Below are 17,910 nucleotides of genomic sequence, written 5' to 3'. Positions count from 1 at the left end.
AATAAAAGATACTATTAATATCTAAGTCATGTTGATGCCCAGTCATTTGTTTCTTGTATTTTCTTGTGTTTGTATTACTGCTAAGATGGAGTAACTTTCAACTTACTTTAGTAATTCTCTGCTGGCTTGGGTGCAGTATGGGGTGAAGGTTAGGGGCAGGGGGCAGCAAAGAAAGCGTGTGGCCCCTGGCAGCCGAGGCGCTGAAGTAGGGCAGCATCAGATACCACTCTGCTCTCAGTGACACACATGGATGAAAGTTCATCTGAAGAGACTTGACATTTTAAAATCTCCTCTCCTCCTAATGAAGTTACAAATCTTTTCAGGACAGGAGAAATTAGGAAAAAATCCTTAAAAACTTTCTTACATTGTGCCTGCTTTCTTACTCATTGTACACCACAAAGCTAGAGAACCATCATACGAGCACTGCTTGTGTTATTTGCTGGTGTGAAAAAAATATTTTTGTTGAAAGCACCTTTGCAGCAGCTACTGAGTTCCTGTGAGAGATTTCTATGGTTGCATCTGTAGCTGAGTTGCACGGCAATTTCCCATTCCCCTCCAGAAGGGCTGTGCTACCTGAACCAGCCTGCACCCCAGCTGCCTAGCAGCTTTGCCTGCAGCAAGCCCAGGGACCACAGAAAGCACTAACTGGTTTTGTCGTCCCCAAATGCCAGCAGCCACATCCAGAGCACCCAAATCCTCTTTATTTAAGTGACGTCGGGGTGGCAGCCATGCTTGGGTTGTGTCTGTGCAGCTCTGCACTGTGACAGTGATGTATCATGCTGAAGGCAAGCTCAGGAGCTTTCACGACTAGTATATAAAACTCTCCTGGTTTATATCTGACAATTGCTATTGCAAATCTGTGCTAAGCCTTCATTACTCTACACTTGAAAGGAAACCTTGAAAAACTTCTTTTGGAAGGTAGTCCTCCTTGGGCTAGTCCTAAAAATGTTCACAGTTAGTATTTATTACTTTATCACACCAAAATAGGCATAGTGGAGACATTTATTAAAACTCTGTCTTGTAATAATCAACATTTATTACTGTCTGCGTAACGAAAATTGGCAAATGTACTAGAATGCAAAATAATACAAGGTTCTTCCTTCATTTATTACTTTTATTCTTTGTTTTACAAAACTTAAAACTGCTACTTTGCTTTTATCACATTTAGAGAAATAATTTTGTTCTGAACTTTGCATAAATCTCAAAAGCAAGGATACATACATAATGCAGAAAGCTTACAACCACTCTGGGTGAAATGGTGTCAATGACGACATTGACTGAGTCGTGATTTCATTTCATAATATTTATGTTTGTAGTAGAGATAGAAATTATATTTATAAAAGCTGGAATTGGGGGGGAGGGGCACAATTTCTGACTTTGAAAAGGTCTTTTTTCCTTATTCTAGTGGGATATAGCCAACACGTCATTCAACGATCCTCATGAAGTTGCAGTCAAAGATGTTAGAAATCTCAGAAACATTGGCACTGTCTAGTCAATAGGGTCCAATCTAAATGTCTAGCCATGGATTTCAGACTGGTGCAGAATCTGTTGGACTCATCTCAGTCATGTGGCTGTAAGAGCTGTGAGACAACAGGGCTTTGGCAGAGATTTGTTGCTTAGGCTTGTTTGAAATGCTGGTGAGTCAGGCTGTGCCACTGCAGTTGTTCAGTCACTTACTGTTGGGTAGAATGTCATTTCTGGCAGAGCAGTAACTCTCTCTCTATTACTTTCCCACCCCCTACTTAGAGATCATTTGATTTGGGGCACAAATTAATTGCTGTTTACCTGTGATGAACATATTTGAATTGAGAGGGAGTGGATGATGCCTTGTTCAAGATGTTAGACTGACAGTGGCTGGAATGAATGTCAGCACTATGTCACTATTTCTGTTCCTTTCTCTTTTCTTTTCTCTCTCTTTTTCTTTTTTAAGTGATTCCTTAATATTCCTAAGTAACAATCCTCAGTACTTAGCTAAGTATCCTTTCTCCATTAAAAGAGCCAAGATTTGAATGAAGAATACCACATCTATCCCTTCATACAGTGACAGAACGACCTGTTGACTGTCAGCTATTTCTATATTTCCACCTCCCCACTGCTTATGTTATTTCCTTTTTCAATGGATTTCACACCTTTGAAAATAATGAGTGTGTAGCATTCTATTCTGCTAAGATTTTCACCAGTGGTGATTTAATTAACCTTTTTCACTAGTCCTGTTACTAATATCATCTTTGTGAGAATTTCACAGCCCTTTTATCCCACAGTTTCTAGTCCTGACTAGAGCTGGTCTGTTGCTAGCACTCCTGGATCCTTCTCTTTGCATCCTTTTCTCACCTGGGAGGCATGCAGCTTGTGTTGGAAAATGGCTATGCCTTCCTCCATTTTGGTGCTCCATTGCTGCCACCGTACATGTGGTGGTTAGTTGCACTCAGTCACACTTCAAGCTATCTTTGGAGTGATTTCCTGGGCCACTGTGTTTGTTCCCTGCTCCAGTTGTCCAGACAGAAGTTGCCACGGTGGTCCACAACCACAGCCTGGCAGCCGAGGTGCCCTTGCCATCGACCAGTGGTCAGGCAGCCCTTGCGCACCGATCCCTGTGCAAACATGCGTAAATGCCGAGGAGGCTCTCTCCTATCAGCTCTAATTGTCCCTTCTCCAGAGAAGTTAATCAGATTTATTATATCTCTGTGATGACTGCAGTATCTGCCTGAGCATTTTGCCTCTGGCAGAAGATTGACAAGACCTCTTTTTTCTATTGAAATTGCATGTTGTGACTATATTTCCTTCCCCTGTTCTCAGAATCAGTATGTCCATATAATGGTAGCTTGTTATTTAATGTAACTAGTTCCCTTAAGGGCAACAGCCCAAAGAACAACAAAATAATCCATTTGAAGTTCATACAAACAATGAATTGCCTGAACAGCTGTCTCTTTAAAAATAGGGCTGTAGTTTGATGTTGATGTCACAGAGATTCTTCATCTTTTGAATATGCTTTCAGATTATGTGTTTTATTTTATGTACCTCCTTTAAACGATGTATGTAATAGACAATAATAAATAATACATAGAGGAAGAATCTTTATTTTTAAGGAATATTTTTAAAGGAGAGGATGAAATAAAATGGACATGTAATACTTAAAACACTGATTTTAGAACTTCTTGATGCTTATTTGCAAGCCTGTTTTACAATATTTTCAATTATCAATATTTTTTTAAAATCTAATCCCTTCTCCTGAATAGAATATTTATATTTCTAGAGAGGAAAAGTAAAATTAGTCTTTTTTGTAGCCACAACCAGGTAACAGCTTGCTTCTCAGCCGAATCTTACAGTTTATCTTGTACTATCTTATATTTCACAATTAATCCCTCAGTGTTTCTATCATGGGTAGCACTGAAGCCAGCCAGAATGGGAAGGTTAGATCTGATCCAGGTTAGGTCTGAGATGAATGTAAATCCCCTGTCCTGCTCCCTGGACTACCCACTGCCCCCAGTACAGGCCTGAAATAACCACTGGGAGGGCGTCCCGCTCCGTGGGGAGGTATGCACTGTACTCGAAATCAACACTGGGATTTTCTCCCTGAGGCAAGAGACCTAACAGGCATAAGGCACAGAAAAATGAGCGCTGACTGTTTCTCTGAAAGTCCTTGGGAATACTATACAATTGGGAACTGGGTCCTCAGTACTGGATTCTGCAGTGGGTTGTTTACAAGTCTCAAGTGTAGCTTCTGAGCTACGAAGGTTTTTTTCTCCCCCCCGACAAAGTACATACAAAGTTTTAAATGTCAGCCTCCTACCCAACACAATGGGATGATAACCTCTGCCATGAATTAATCAAGCTGCTTGTTAGAAATACTATCTTGCCACTGTTCTTCCAAGTTCTTTTGAATTCAGAGACATTTAACAGCTTTCTCTTCCACAAAATGATACACTAAGGTTAATTATAGTTCAGGAGCAGTCTAAGGTATGATTTGGCTGCTCGGTGTTTTTCAGGTCTAAAAAGAGCGTGAGGGGTGCACCTGGAACAAGCGCCTGGCTTGTGTTATTCCTGTAGGGAAGGGGAGGATCAGTAGAGCAATTCAAATGAAGGACTGAAATTGCAAAACTCTCAGGTGTGGTGCCCCTTTTTCTGCCAGAGGGGAGCAGGATGATGGGAGAGTCTGGCCTCCACACCTATGCGTGGTACCTCCATGGCAGGTAGGCTGTGGCCTCGGGAGCAAGGGCCGAGGAAGGAGTGGTGGGCACCCCACCACTGCTGCTCCCTGCCTGGCCTCTTCCCAGCTGCAGATGTCAATGTGCCTCCAGCTCTGGGTAAAAAGGGATAATAACACTCACCTCCTGCACATTGGGACGTCACGAGGATTGATTCATATACAGCTAGTGCAGCAATTATGGAGCCTTCTAAAGAGGCTGCAGAAATGCTAACACAGTCATCAATAGTCATTGCCCCCTTGCTCTTAGGTCCTTTTTTTACTCCTGAAGCAAGGCTTGCGGCAGCATTTCCTTGTGCTCACCGAAATGCCTGGGAACAGCCCCACCATATTGCGCAAGCAGCGAGGCATGGCATGGGGAAGAAGTTAAATCATCCTTGTACTTCCCTGCCGGAGGGGGAGCTGCAGAGGCTGGTGAGATCTCAGCCAGGGATAAAAGGGTCGGTTCTTGTAGTTCCTCCCCCACTGTGCTTCCCATGTGCATCCTGCTGCCAGGATGCTCTCTTCTCTCTTTCCACCTGCTGTACGTATTTGCTCTCCCAGTGATGTGTGAAAGCCCGAAGGGGAGCACACTACTCCTAGGAGTAACAGTAACTCATGTTGCATTTTGCTGTGTCTGTTGAAATTCATAGGTACTACCTTCTCATAACTTGACACATCTCCCCCCCCTCCTACTGCCATGCAGCCCACACCCATTGCTAACATATGTCTGAGAGGTGGGTCAGATACTTCCACAGAGGGTAAATGATAGATAGGCATGCTTCCCTTCAGATAGTCCTACCTCTGCTCTTCCCTCTATGCCCTGCCTACATACGCTAATGCACGGCTTCCCACTCACTTCTCTCTAAACTTTCTTTTTATTTGTCACCCTTCACACTATAGCAGAAGGGAATCTTAAAATGCTCTTTTTTTTTCCATAGGGAAGGCCTTCAGAGCTAGGAAAAGAAATTTTAATACATCTCAGAGCCTGATCTGCCATGGTATGTGCTGCACAGAGAAGCAAGCACACCACACATGCTGAAAATCACAGTCTGGTTGAGTGGAGGGAGTTCCCAGTGTATGCTCTGTGCATGCCTGTTCCTGGAAAACCCATGAATCTTCTGATGAAAAGCCATTTGGAGGGCTTCGAGAAACACCTGTCTCTGTTATTGTCTCCTTATTTCTCTTCTTTGGAGAGGGTAGACAGCAGCATCGATGGTCCTGTGCTGATGGCAGCCTAATCACCCACTAAGAGCATGGTGCTGCCAGGGACAGTAAAACCCACAAGAGCTAGGGGAGGAGCAGTTTTCTACTTGCATCCCAAGCTCTTAGTGCACTCACAACACAGATTATCCATGAGCTTTCCAGTCTTTTTATGAACCCTATTGATCCATTTTTTTCTGCTGAGTTTAAGCTTGGTTTTTTCCTGTTTGGAAGGGCAGGACTGGGCCTGTTAAGCAGAATTTGCCCTAGGTTGAGGAAAAAATCATGACTCAGACTTTCCCATTGATAGACCTTCAGCAAAACTCCAAGATTTGACCTGCTGAACATCTAGCAATTACCTATCTAATTAATTACTTATCTTCAGATAAAAATGACTTTTTAATATTATTTAGTGTTTTCCTGTTACTGAATATCTTGTCATCAGGGAGTAGTGAATAGCTGTACACACAAAAACCTGCCTTCACATACCCAAATTGCTTCCTTCCTGCTCTAAACGGATATTTAGCATAGTTATCTGTAGTGAAAGGAGCAAGATTGGTAATACAGTCATTGAGTGTATTATTGTGTTGGGCTTTTCTTTGGTTCCTACTTTCAAATAGATTTATTCTTAAAGAATATGGAAGTAACATTTTTAGCAAGTTGCCAGTTTCTGTACGGAAGGAAAATTCCTTTTTCAACCCCAGTGCTGACCTGCATTTTCTAGTCACCAAGAAAAATACTTTCATTCATGAAAAGCACATAAAAAAAGCTTTAAATCCTACCACTCTTCTAATGATATGCTGAATCCTATGAAAGCAAATTGCCCTATGAATCCTAATTAATTGGAAATGAGGTCCACAATTCATCTGGCCTGTAAAAATCAGAATATATTCTAAGATATAATAGATGTGCAGCATCATTTTTATAGGTTTTCTGTTTCTTGAGTCCTTGAACTTTGTGTTCGTGTGCTTTCTTCAGCAACTGTGAAAACTCGAGGGTTTTTTCCTTTAACTGGAAAGGTTTTGCAAGCCTCATGAGATGATCTTTGAGAAAAACAAAATGCATTGCAGAAGCATAATAAATAGCAATCGTTGGCAGCACTAGATTATTCCTCCCTCTAGTGGCTGGCTGGCTCCAGTGAGAATAAATGGAGCTCTTTATTAATATCTAGAGGAATTATTCCATTAGCTTAGCTACTGGGAACTTACTTTTTTCAGGCTAGCATCCTCCAGCTCCCTGCCTGCTTGCTAATCCACGGTGCCTCTGTGTACACGTCTGTGACTATGTGACGTGACCAGCCTTTCAGTTTTTCAAGGCCACCTTTCTACAGTGTTCTCAAGCTTTCCCAGTCCCTTCTGTACATTATATTACATGATTCCCAGTATGAGTCATGTAAAGAAGGTCTGCCCACTTCTATTGCATTTCTGTGGTTCCACATGGTACATCACACCAAATCCAGGTAATTTATCACAGCTGATCCATGATGTATGCTAAACTGAAAAAATGATGAATTTGAGGCAGCTTAGTTTGTCTAGTCATGTGCAATACTGGGAACTGTGTTTGGACAGTGAGCAGGACATTAGTGCTTCCTCCATCTACCTGGACATGTCAGTGCATGCTCATACACCAGTGGGCAGCTCAGGCATGTTCATGTTATTAAGATAGACCAAACACATCCCTTCATGGATAGTTCAGGAAAATGTAAAGGTTTTGCAGAGCTGGAATGCTCCACTTAATTTTGCCTGGCAGCAACCCCTACCTACTTAGCTGGAGGGACAAAATTCGGTGGGTTGACAAATAGGCCCTTACCTGGCACATCACAGGAGAAGCCAGAGTCCCAGGATGCTGAGCAGACCTTTGAAGGTGGCCCTGTGCATCCTGCCTGCATGCAAAGAAATGCTGGTGTTCAAACACCATCAGACAGTCTCTGCCCTGTTGCTCCTGACAATAAGAAATGGATTAATATATTATCATAATGTTGCTGTTTTCCTAATCAAGGTGACAAAAAATCTGAGCAGTAAAAATAGCTGCTGTAAGTACAACAGCCATTTAAGGAAACCATCTAAGGAAGAGGGTACTTACTCATACAGTGCAATTAAATTATGTAACTTCAGGGCAAAATTGCAGCCCCCGTCATAAGAGTTGTGAGGCTTGAGAAAGTAATATATGTTTCATTATGTTTTGCTTAAAATTGACATTATAGGCATTAAACTTCTCCATAGCTTACTGAAGTTTTATTAGGCTGGAGATCGTTTCAAGGAGTTCTGTCTTACCTCAGCAAAACCATCGACTTGAGATTATATCATAAATCACCATCCACAGTCAATAATGGTTTTAATCAAAAAATGCATTTCTTCTAAAGTACCTTTTGACCATCACACCAAACATTCTTTACTCTTTATTAACCCGCTATTCCGCTTTATGTACAATACCTGTTTCTGGGGCTGAAGTTTATTATTTCAGTCATTCTGTCACCTTTGCCTCCAGTAATATAATAAAAATACGGTGTCACTATTCTCTGCCATGAAAGAACCTCAGTCATGTTTGCTATCTGTAATTCAGCATCACAAAGCCACCTGAGAGGCACTGTAGGGAAGTATTAACACACCTGTTTTCTGAGCCTGAGACTTTATATAACTCCTCCTCCAGGTCACACAGCAAATTTCTGTCGACACTGAAATCCGAACCCATGAACCACAGTCCATTGCCCATGGTTTTAAATGCCAGGTAGAAGTTATTTATCCAGAAAATTTTAGAGGTTTGTTTTGTTTGGGTGGGTTTGTTTTTTTTCTGTTACCATGTTTTAAACAGAAGCATAGATATCCAGGTATTTTCATCTTCTGAGTAGGACAGAAGGCCATCTTCAGCTTCACCACATATCCTACCATTGTGTTCTGAAAAGGAGAGGGGATTTTCTTAACTCATTCACAAGTGGTTGGTTGATTTATATGGGATTGAGAGCACACTATTAATCAGTCCTCTGTAAGGAACTAGCTTTATTCCTTTCCCTATGCAAACACAGAAGTTTGGGCATTTTTTCTCTTTTTTGTCTGACCTTGCTGGATTTTTTTTGCTTTAATTTTTCATTGGAAAAGAGCAGTGTCCCAGTTCAGTAAACCACATATTTTAATTCTAAGCATGATAATTAGATTCAAATAAATACTTGGAAATACTTAAGAATGCCTACTGTTACAGTCAAGAAGCCAGCTGACTTTCAACCCTTTTGAAGAACTTCAACCCTGAAGAGCATCCACTCTTCAGAAATATTTTTTATATTCTCGTTGTCTCTATCTGAATCATTACACTTGAGTCAGCATGATGAATGGCGTGATAACTGGTTGTCCATTCCTTTACTCCCAGACCCAAATAAATGTTTCAGGGTATTTGTCTTTCATGGGATTAAAAGATACCTATTTTAAATAATTGCAAAAAAAAAAGATCCCTTTAAGTCCCCAGCTGGATTTTGCATTATTACCCACACTTAAGACATTTTTTCCTTTGTTCTCTCATAGTCCAAAATATAGTTAGTTCTGCTTTATCAGAATTCGTTCTGGACAAGTTTGGCCCAACGATAGCCTGTAACACAGAAGGCATCTGTTTTTTTAAAAAAAGGAAAAAAAAATCTAAAACTGTGTGTCAAGGATTATTTTACATCTTTTGAGCAAAATTCTATTTATCAGAAAAGTTTTCATAATGGAAATCAACTGCAGACTTCCACCTTGAGGTATTCACTGCTTTGGCCCTGTTTATAAAAGCATTGACAAGCCAACCTGCTCAGGCCAATATAAAATCACTGCATGTTGTATCTCAGTACAGCAGACAAATCTTTTTGTAATCACTGCAAAACAAAACTGGAAAGACTTTGGAATGGGAAGAGAGAATTATAAAATACACATGGATAACTGGATTTTTTTAATTAACTGGGTTTGTTCTGAGGGATTTCTTTTGATGTAAAAGCACCTGAAGGGGAAGTGGTAGCAGCTCCTTTTTTGCTGAGGAACAGTTCTGGTAAAGTTACATGGAGGGAAAGTCTCCCTGCTCCTGGGGTATCACTTCTGTTGTGCAAGATCAGTGATAAAAGGGAAAGTCCCCCAGAGCAGCAGACTGCTGCACAGGGAATCAGTAAAGAATTTGCCAGAAACCCTACTGCACACCTTTTTTTTTTTTTTTATTTATTCTAGACATTACTTTAAATAAAAATATAGAGGAAAAGTTAGTATTTCCAGCTGCTTTGGTATGATGGGAGAAGTTGCAGGGTTTTATCTTAGTCAGTGATAACTCCCAGTTGAAAAATTTCTCCCAAAATCTTTGCTTTTTTTTATCAGGAAGAGACAGCTGCAAGTTATATCTGAGCTCCAAGCTATACCTATCCAGACACAGCTCAAGAAACTGGTTGTAGAGTTATCCAGGAGGTCACTGCCCTGTCTTATCACCCTCCTCTCAATCCCTGTGCCGTCAGGAGTAGCTGGATCCCATTTCAAGTCACCAACTCCCAGGTTCTGCAGAGAAGCAAAATGTAGTAAGTTAGAAGTACTTGCTTAGAAAAGAAGAAAACGCAGTCTTCTCTTCAGGCATTTTAAACAGCTCAGTGTTCTTCAAATACAAACCAGCTAAAATAGAGGATACTGAAATAGCCACTTAGTAAGAGTGTGCATATGATCCTTCAAAATGAACCCATCAAGACAGAAGAGGAGAGAAAATCCACAGTCACCACCAGTGCGTATTACAGTCCAGGTCAACAATTTGCAGGTCTTCTCAAGAAATAATGGATGCCCACAGCGGGTGAGCTACTCAAAGTATTTGTCAGGTAGCATGCTTTGCTGTGTATTAAATCTTCCTTTCTCAAACATTCATTTGGAGGTAGTGCTGTTACTCAGAGATGTAAGAAGGTGAGCTCAGCCCCTTAGTTGGATTTGGGATTTTTCCCTTCTCCCTTGCAGAGTTACTAGCCTACCCTCCTCATTGCTTTAAAATGTACCTGCTTTTCAGAGTTCCTCCAGTAGTCTGGTTTGTGTTGCACATCTGTACAGATGGTGTTGAATCTGCTTTTTTTTTTTTTTTTTTTTAGTAGGTAACTGAAACTTTTGAAATGGCAGAAGACTGAATAGGAAGTGAAAAAATGCTGCATATGTAAAATGTGGTTTTGGAAAATGCAGGTGGCTGCTTATTTATGTGAAAGTTTTGGAGTAGCGGTGTTGCCTTGCAAAACTAAGATGTGTTCCTAATCTCACTGGCAGATATTTATACAGATCTAGCCCGGATGTTTGGAAATGTCTTTCTGAACTAGATGACTCAGAAGCAGGCACGTGGCAGGGCTTGCAGGCTCATGCAGTGTGTGGGTGACCATCACCTGGTTTCGGGTCCATGTGGAGTTGAGGACACTGAACACTGAAAATGCATTGCAATTTGTCAGGAAAAAATGCTTTTAAATAAACACTGCAGTGATATTCAGCAGCAAATACTTTTTTAGTTTTTACCTAGAAAACATTATTTGTAGACAAATACTTCCCAATATTGTAACTTGGAGTAGCACAGGAGGACTTTCAGTTATGGGAAGTCTGCCCAGAAGATGCCTTTTAGCTGAGCTGGAGCTCTATCTTCCCACGCCCAGGAGCAAGCCAGAGCTCCTGCATAAATCGTGGTGCTAAGCAGAGAGGGCTGGTTGTGCAGCCAGCTCAGCACATGGCCGAGTGACATTCCTGAAAAGTAACTGCTTTCGTCTTGCGGTTTGGCAGAGCGCTGTAATTCTTGGGTTTTCCCACTGGCAGAATTAATCAAACTTTTAATGTATGAATGGGGGAGACCTGAAAATTAAATTAAGTAGGTGAGGTCCGAGCTTGTGGAAACTGTGATTTCTTGTAGAATAGCACAAGGACTACAACAGGGAATATCTTGATCCCAGATACCCTGAGGTTAAAAAAAAAAAAAAGCTGTCTGTCACTATTCTGAGTAGGAGTAAGCTTAATATTAATACAGGCTAGGAGACTCAAACTTCTCACCAAGAATGCATCAGGAAGTGTGGACCCACCAGTGCACGAGAGGATGTTTTGAGTGTGTTACCAGACACGCGAGAGGAGGAAAATGACAGTGTGATTTGACTTACTTGCGATAATAGCAGCAGTTATGGAAGTGGCAGTGAAGTGGTCCATGCCTAATGCCAAAAGCTGTGCCTGAGCGGACTGGGAGGCATCTCCTTCCCTCCTTCTTGGAGGCCTTGCCCTCAAACACGTGCTTGCAGGTAGCTGGCTGGCAGACAGAAATGCTTGAATTACTAAAAGAAGAGTTTCATCTGAGCAGAGTGTGGATGACTTTTGAGTCTCACTAGTGGGGAGAGGCTGCACTGAAGTAACCCAGAATGGAAAGTGCTGTGGGATCAAGTGGATGAGCCTGGTCTCGCCAAGGAGAGCTGAAGGAGTGTCTTCTGCAGGAAGGAGGGTTTGAATTCTGTGCCGGCAAAGAGAGAGTTCATCAAAGCGGTGGTGGAAGGCTTTAATAAGGGGAGCAGCAAAGGATCCATCCTCACTGCAGCAGGGGCCAAAGGGCTCCAGGCAGGGTTGCAGACATGGGTGACCTGCTCTGGCTCTCTGGCAGTGTTCTTTCTTGATGCTATACCTGATATGAGGCAAGAGCTTTTCCAGTTTAGGTAAATCTATCTCTCTGCTGGTGAGCAGCACTTCTTGCTGGGATTATTAGTGCCAGCCCAAAGGAGACTCATGCTGAAAAAGTCAAAAGCCTTGTGTTACAGTTTTGGTCTGGTTTCAGACATCTTTCCCTCAAGCAAGGACCTCCCAAAACCTGTTTGAGCATGTACTCAGTAAGATTGGCAATAGGGGGGACATTAAGGCCCACAGCTTTCCTTAGAGGGTCTTCTGAGAGGAAAGCTACTCTTCTCAAGCTGGGTGCTCTCGACAACATTGTATCTTACCCTGCTAGGTGTCACAAGAGAGGATGGATTTCTCTTCTAGTGTAAACAAAAAATGTGTGGTTTTATACAGAAACGGCTTACCCTGGCATCACTGGGTTGAGCTGGTTCATCTGGGTTGAACTGTTTCTACATTTCAGCATCTCTTTTCACTCTCCACAGTGGAACAGAAGAGTACTCACAACTATTGCCCCCCACACACCCCCACATGGGAATCGGCACCAGCATGTAGACCAGATTTCTGATTAAAAAGAACTGTATAATGTCTGTCTGCATCATCTTCCACCTGCTTCTCTTACCAACTCAATTGTATATGGCATTATGTGCCCCTTCCATGCTGTGCTCTATTCTTTCATCATGTCTAGAAAGCAGGGAGAAGATATGGCATGTCAATGGCAAGGGAAATGTTCCTTCAGTTCATTAGCTGTATTTTTTTGATTGCCCACAGCACCTGAGAGGATCTTTGAGATAAAGGGGAAGCTTTGTTTTAATGTATATGTGAATTTTTTTGCAGTAGTCAGCTTTTCTTGCTAACATTTTAACAACTAAAGATTGCTCTTGAAACAGGGTCATACAACCTCAACACCTCCACATCCCCAAAAGAAAAAAAAAAACCAACCCAAAACCTCTGTGTCCTTTGAAAGAAAAGCAGGTTTGTAATAAAATCACAAAGAAGTGGTTTCATGGTTCATTCTGAAGCTGGCAGCAGCCAGACGTGGAGAGTTTTAAAAGGGACTGGGCTTTTTAGAAGTATTTGCCACTAAAAAACATTGATCCAGCTCCTGCTGGCCTCTATCAAACAAACAGGAGCTCTCTGGCAGGACACCCGGTGCTTACTCAAAAAACCCACAACAGCTGGAGATAGACACATTAGAGAACTGCGTGACACCAAACTGTGTGGACTTCTGGATTTATTTTTTTTTTAAGTGCTTTCCTCTGCAGCCCTACCAGAATCTGAAAAATCAGGCAGAGAGACAAATACACTATACTGCAATTTCTGCCTCTTCTTACCATGTGACAAACCCTGTGACCCAGGCATGTCCCATGCAGTTCTGTGGTATGTGTTGGCTGCTCCATGCAGTGAGGACGATTTGTGGTCTGGTAGTGGAATCTTTTATAATGCAAAAGGAAGCAAATGCCAATTTTGTGCTGATAACATTGAATTGCTCAAGCTTTTTCTGGTTGTCTCCCAAGTTTTCAATTTTTCTTTCTCCCAGTTGATTCTTTAGCAGTACACTAAGAACTTGAAGAGAGGTTTTATTATTTCTTTTTTAGCTTCAGTGTAGGAAATCCCTATGAGGATGTTCACTTGATTATAAACAAAAGCAGAAAAGAAGAACTTCAAAACTCGGAAAAATCCCTGGTGAGGGGGAAGAATGCTCAAAACTGTTTATGGCTGCCCTTGTCTCCATTGGTAGCATGACAGCTTTGTGATCACTTCACTGAAAAAGCAGCATCACATAGGTGCCAACATAATCAAATTACCCCAGCCTGGTGACCCATATCATGACTGGGATCAGACAGATGCACTTGAATGGCTTTGTTCTGTGCATGTTCCTCCCTGATGTCCTTCAGTGTTTGCCCTGTGTCAGACTGCGCTGGATTATTCTACCTTCTAGCAACACTAAGATGCAAAGAAAATTAAGCACAGAAATGTACATTGGATGTGCCCACCAGTCATGCCAGAGGTAGGGCATTCAGCTGAGGATAATTAAGCCCCAGGGAACAAAGCTGTCCATTGTAGGCTACAAAAACGAGAGCTGGGATATTTAGCAATAGTGGTGGTTTTGAGGTTTATTTTTTCTTGGTTTTGAGTTGTGTGTGGTGTGGTGTTGGGGGCTTTCTGTTTGTTTGAAGGCAAATTTTAGCACACTCCTCTGCTGGCTTACAGAAGTATTCAGGATGTGTTTCTGGACTTTCACTTTATTCTGCTTTGTCATTTTCTGTTGGCAGAGCACAGTACCCATCTGGCACAACACTACGCTTTGTGCTATGAATCTGAATGCTGAACTTGCAGAAGACAATACAGTCTTAGGGCTATTTTTTATTGTAATGCTTTTTTATATTGTGTCTGGCCTAAAGGGGAAAAAAAAGCAGCCATCGTCACTCTTGTCTTTCCCTTTCTTCATTCAGAAATGAAATGTAATAAATGAAAGTGTTTTTCATAAAGCACACATCAACGACAGAGTGCATTGTGCTTTCCTAAATTAAAAGGAAATATTTGAAACTAAACTTGCCTGTTCTTGTAAATCCCTGGTGTCTACCTTCTCTTCGGCATTTGAAAGACATTTTGAAGGCAAAGGAACTCTTCCAGGAATATATTCAAAGCTATTTCATTTTTAACCTGCTAACACTGCATTTTAAACCCTTTAATATATATATATGAATGAACTAAATTATAGCCAGCATGTACAAGTCAGAAATGACAAGGCAATATGTAAAGACAGTATATAGCTTTGCTTCCCCCTTCATTCATCCTGGACCATCACCTGAGTTGGGCACTAGGCTAAGACTATTTTCTGCCTCTGTCTCAGACTTCCCTGTACAGAGCAGAGCAAATCAGCTAAGCCTAGCTCCTCCCATGCTTACCTATGCTGACCAGCTCCGTACTCTGCACAGTCAGTTAAGCAAATTAGGGACCAAAATGTGTTTCCATTTGAATTAAGACTGTGTAAATACAAACACATCTGTAACAGTCGGTTAAAAGTACTTATTAACATGCACAGTTGCGACAGTGCTAGGGATGGTGATTAGGTGTGTGCATTTTAAACTTTTCATTTCCATATTTGAATGAAAACAGGACAATCAGCCTCCCATTATGTCTGAAACGCACAGAGCAGAAACGAAAGGGCAGTATGCAAACGTAGCTTAAAGATATCCTTTACACACCTACATGGTCTTCTGTTTCAGATGCTTTGCTAAAGTGCGTTTTCTGCTTAAATGAACGCTCTCCTGCCTCTCAGAACCCCTCATGGGCTTTCAGTGGCATTTTGCCCTCACAAGCGGGGTACCTCAATCTTCCCTGAGGCACAGCGTGGATCAGAGGCACTTGCCTGCCTTTGCCCAGGGGAGACTTTATTTCTCTGCCAGGAATCGGCAGACTCCATTTTCACACAGCTCAGCACAGCGCTGGCTCCTTTTCTGATCAATCCCCTTGGGACACCTGCAACTGCAGCCAGCAGAGTGGCAGAAGCTGAAAGCCCTCATCTTCTCCTGGTGTCTTTTGCTGTGGTTCTTGGGAAAGCACGTCTAGCAGTGCTACTCCTCCTGCCCCGCGTGTTACCAGCGTGTTGCTGTTGTGGCTGTGCTCCCGTCCTCTGGGCTGAGCCCTGGAGCAAGGGCAGCAGTATTGGGAAAAAGGACGGTACAGCCAGTTTGGGGACCTGCCACCTGTGAATGCAGCACGGTGCCTTTAGGGGATAGCCCAGCCCCAAAACACGCCTGGCTCCCCATGCCCACTTGCAAGCTCCCTGAATGCTGCTTCAGCCAACATCATCATGTTGTGTATCCACAAGAGACTGAAGCCTCCCTGGAAAAAAAAAATCTCTCTTTTACTGTAGCAGTAAGGGATGAGATGCGTATAAAGCCCCTCTGAAAGGGCTCTGGCACTTTCAGGACTACCCTTCAGCGCTTGTCCCATGTCACGCCAGCAGGCACTGCAGCACAGAAATGATGCGGCACGCTTGGGGAGTTCATTCAAGATCTTTAATAATTCACATCCTCTTTCTGCCAATTAATATTTCCAATGCAGTGAGTGAAGCTAACAGACCATTTTGTATTGGCCAAAGAGCTGTACCAAAGTCTCAGACCCTTGTCTGTCATACTTAGTTGTGGAAATTATGATGGCACAAACAGAAATTTAAGTAGTGCAGGATAAATAGAAGATGGAGTTGAACCTTTAGGGAAGAAAATAATATTTTCGTGTACAGGTTACTGGTAATAGTAACTCTGAGAAAATAAATTAGACATTCAGATCTTCCCCTGTCACACACAGCCAGATTTATTCCTAAATGGAATGTTTTCAAAACTTCCAGTGGCATTTCAGCTGTTCATTAAAGTGTACTGTAGAATATAGTGACGATTTATTACACAGCTATAAAAGCAGTAGTAATCATTATAAATGCAGACCTTCAGATGTTTCTTTATCTATGCTTTAAATCCTTTTTCTTTTTTTTTTTTTCCCCATCACTGCATCTAGTGTAACAGTGATTGTAGCAATCAGTAAGCAAGGAGCCACCTCCTCCAACAGCTGCCAATATCCTAGTCTGTTTTATACAACAGATGGGAGGTATGTGCAGGCTAAGATAAGTGGCCACCTGTAAAATACAGTTCTAGATATGTGCCAAACTGGCCAGTTGTATAGTCAGGAACAAAACTAGACAGAAAAAGAAGGCAGCTGTGCTGACCACCCACATCTGAAACAACAGGGCAACATTTACTCTCATGGATGAATGCCCTTGTTTCAAGCAGAGTTGGGAAAATGTTGTTATGTGACACTAATGCATACAGAAAATGAATCTCTATACCTTTTGTGGTGGCTTTCCGTGACACTTGGAGCATCTGATCTGATCTCTACTCTGGCTGCCACAGCAAAACCTTGCTGCTATGGGTACCTGCATCTTGTCGTATTGGTTCCAATCTTTAAAGGGCACCTGCCTCAGCACTTGCAAATTTCTGTCTGGCAACATCTGTGCGCTGAATTCGGTGATGTGCTGCAGTCTTCTTGTGAGCTCAGCTAATCAGTGAACAGTGACAGCCCCAGGTGACGTATTTGACTAACTGGCAGCTGATCAAGCATATTTAAATTTTGCATGTCACATATTGGCAGCAAACTGTTCACAACATATTCATAAAATACATTTTGGATTAATTTAAGAAATGCATTTCAGGCAATGCTCATCAGTTTACAGATCTACAGAGTGGTGAAGTAGCTTGCATGCATCTGAAAAATTGTCTGTTGAATTATTCATTCTGTTTTATCTTTTTTAATTTTTTATTTCTTTTTTTTTTACCAAGTAACAGACAATTTTTTTTCCAAGAGTTCCATGGTTAGTTTTAGTCATCAAAATGTTGAAGCTAACTGCTAGTAATGGTCACTTTTTCATCATTTTCTCTTCCTTTTTTGGAGTTTGGAAACCACTAATTATAATGTCTAAAAAGCTTTCCCACTTTTGTCATAGAGAATCAAATGGCATAAGGAGTAAAAGCATATGAATATGGCTGCTGTGAGTATTGCACTGTACACACAATGAAAATGGCAAGCAAAGGGTTTGTCTTCATCTTGTGAGAGGAATATCAAGTAATTAGCATAAGTTTACGTATTTTTATTAGGCAGGAAATTAGCAGCCAGAGAATACAGTATTGTAGAGATGGCCTAGATTTTATTATGGTATTGTACCGTTCAGAAACAGACCCAGTTTCTGAACTACTTAGGTGTGTGATTACACAATGGAATTGTCCTCCTAAAATACACTGACAATTATCAGAATTGTGCATGCCACTGGGAAATTGCTCATACTAATTACCATCGTTAGCTACTTGAATACAAAATATCTGCAAATGCTTGAGGAATTAGACATAAAATGTCTTCTTTCAGGTCAGC

General features: G+C 41.7%; 1 protein-coding gene across 7 annotated transcripts in view; it reads left to right on the top strand.

The window, feature by feature from the left end:
- Positions 1–17,910, top strand: part of DLGAP1 (DLG associated protein 1) — a 424,396-nt gene that overhangs the window by 306,043 nt on the left and 100,443 nt on the right. The window lies entirely within an intron of this gene.

The sequence above is a fragment of the Aquila chrysaetos genome, chromosome 4 (assembly GCF_900496995.4).
Source record: "Aquila chrysaetos chrysaetos chromosome 4, bAquChr1.4, whole genome shotgun sequence".
NCBI classification, from domain to species: Eukaryota; Metazoa; Chordata; class Aves; order Accipitriformes; family Accipitridae; genus Aquila; species Aquila chrysaetos.
Note: the sequence above shows the minus strand (reverse complement) of the source record. Positions and strands in the feature narration are given on the sequence as shown.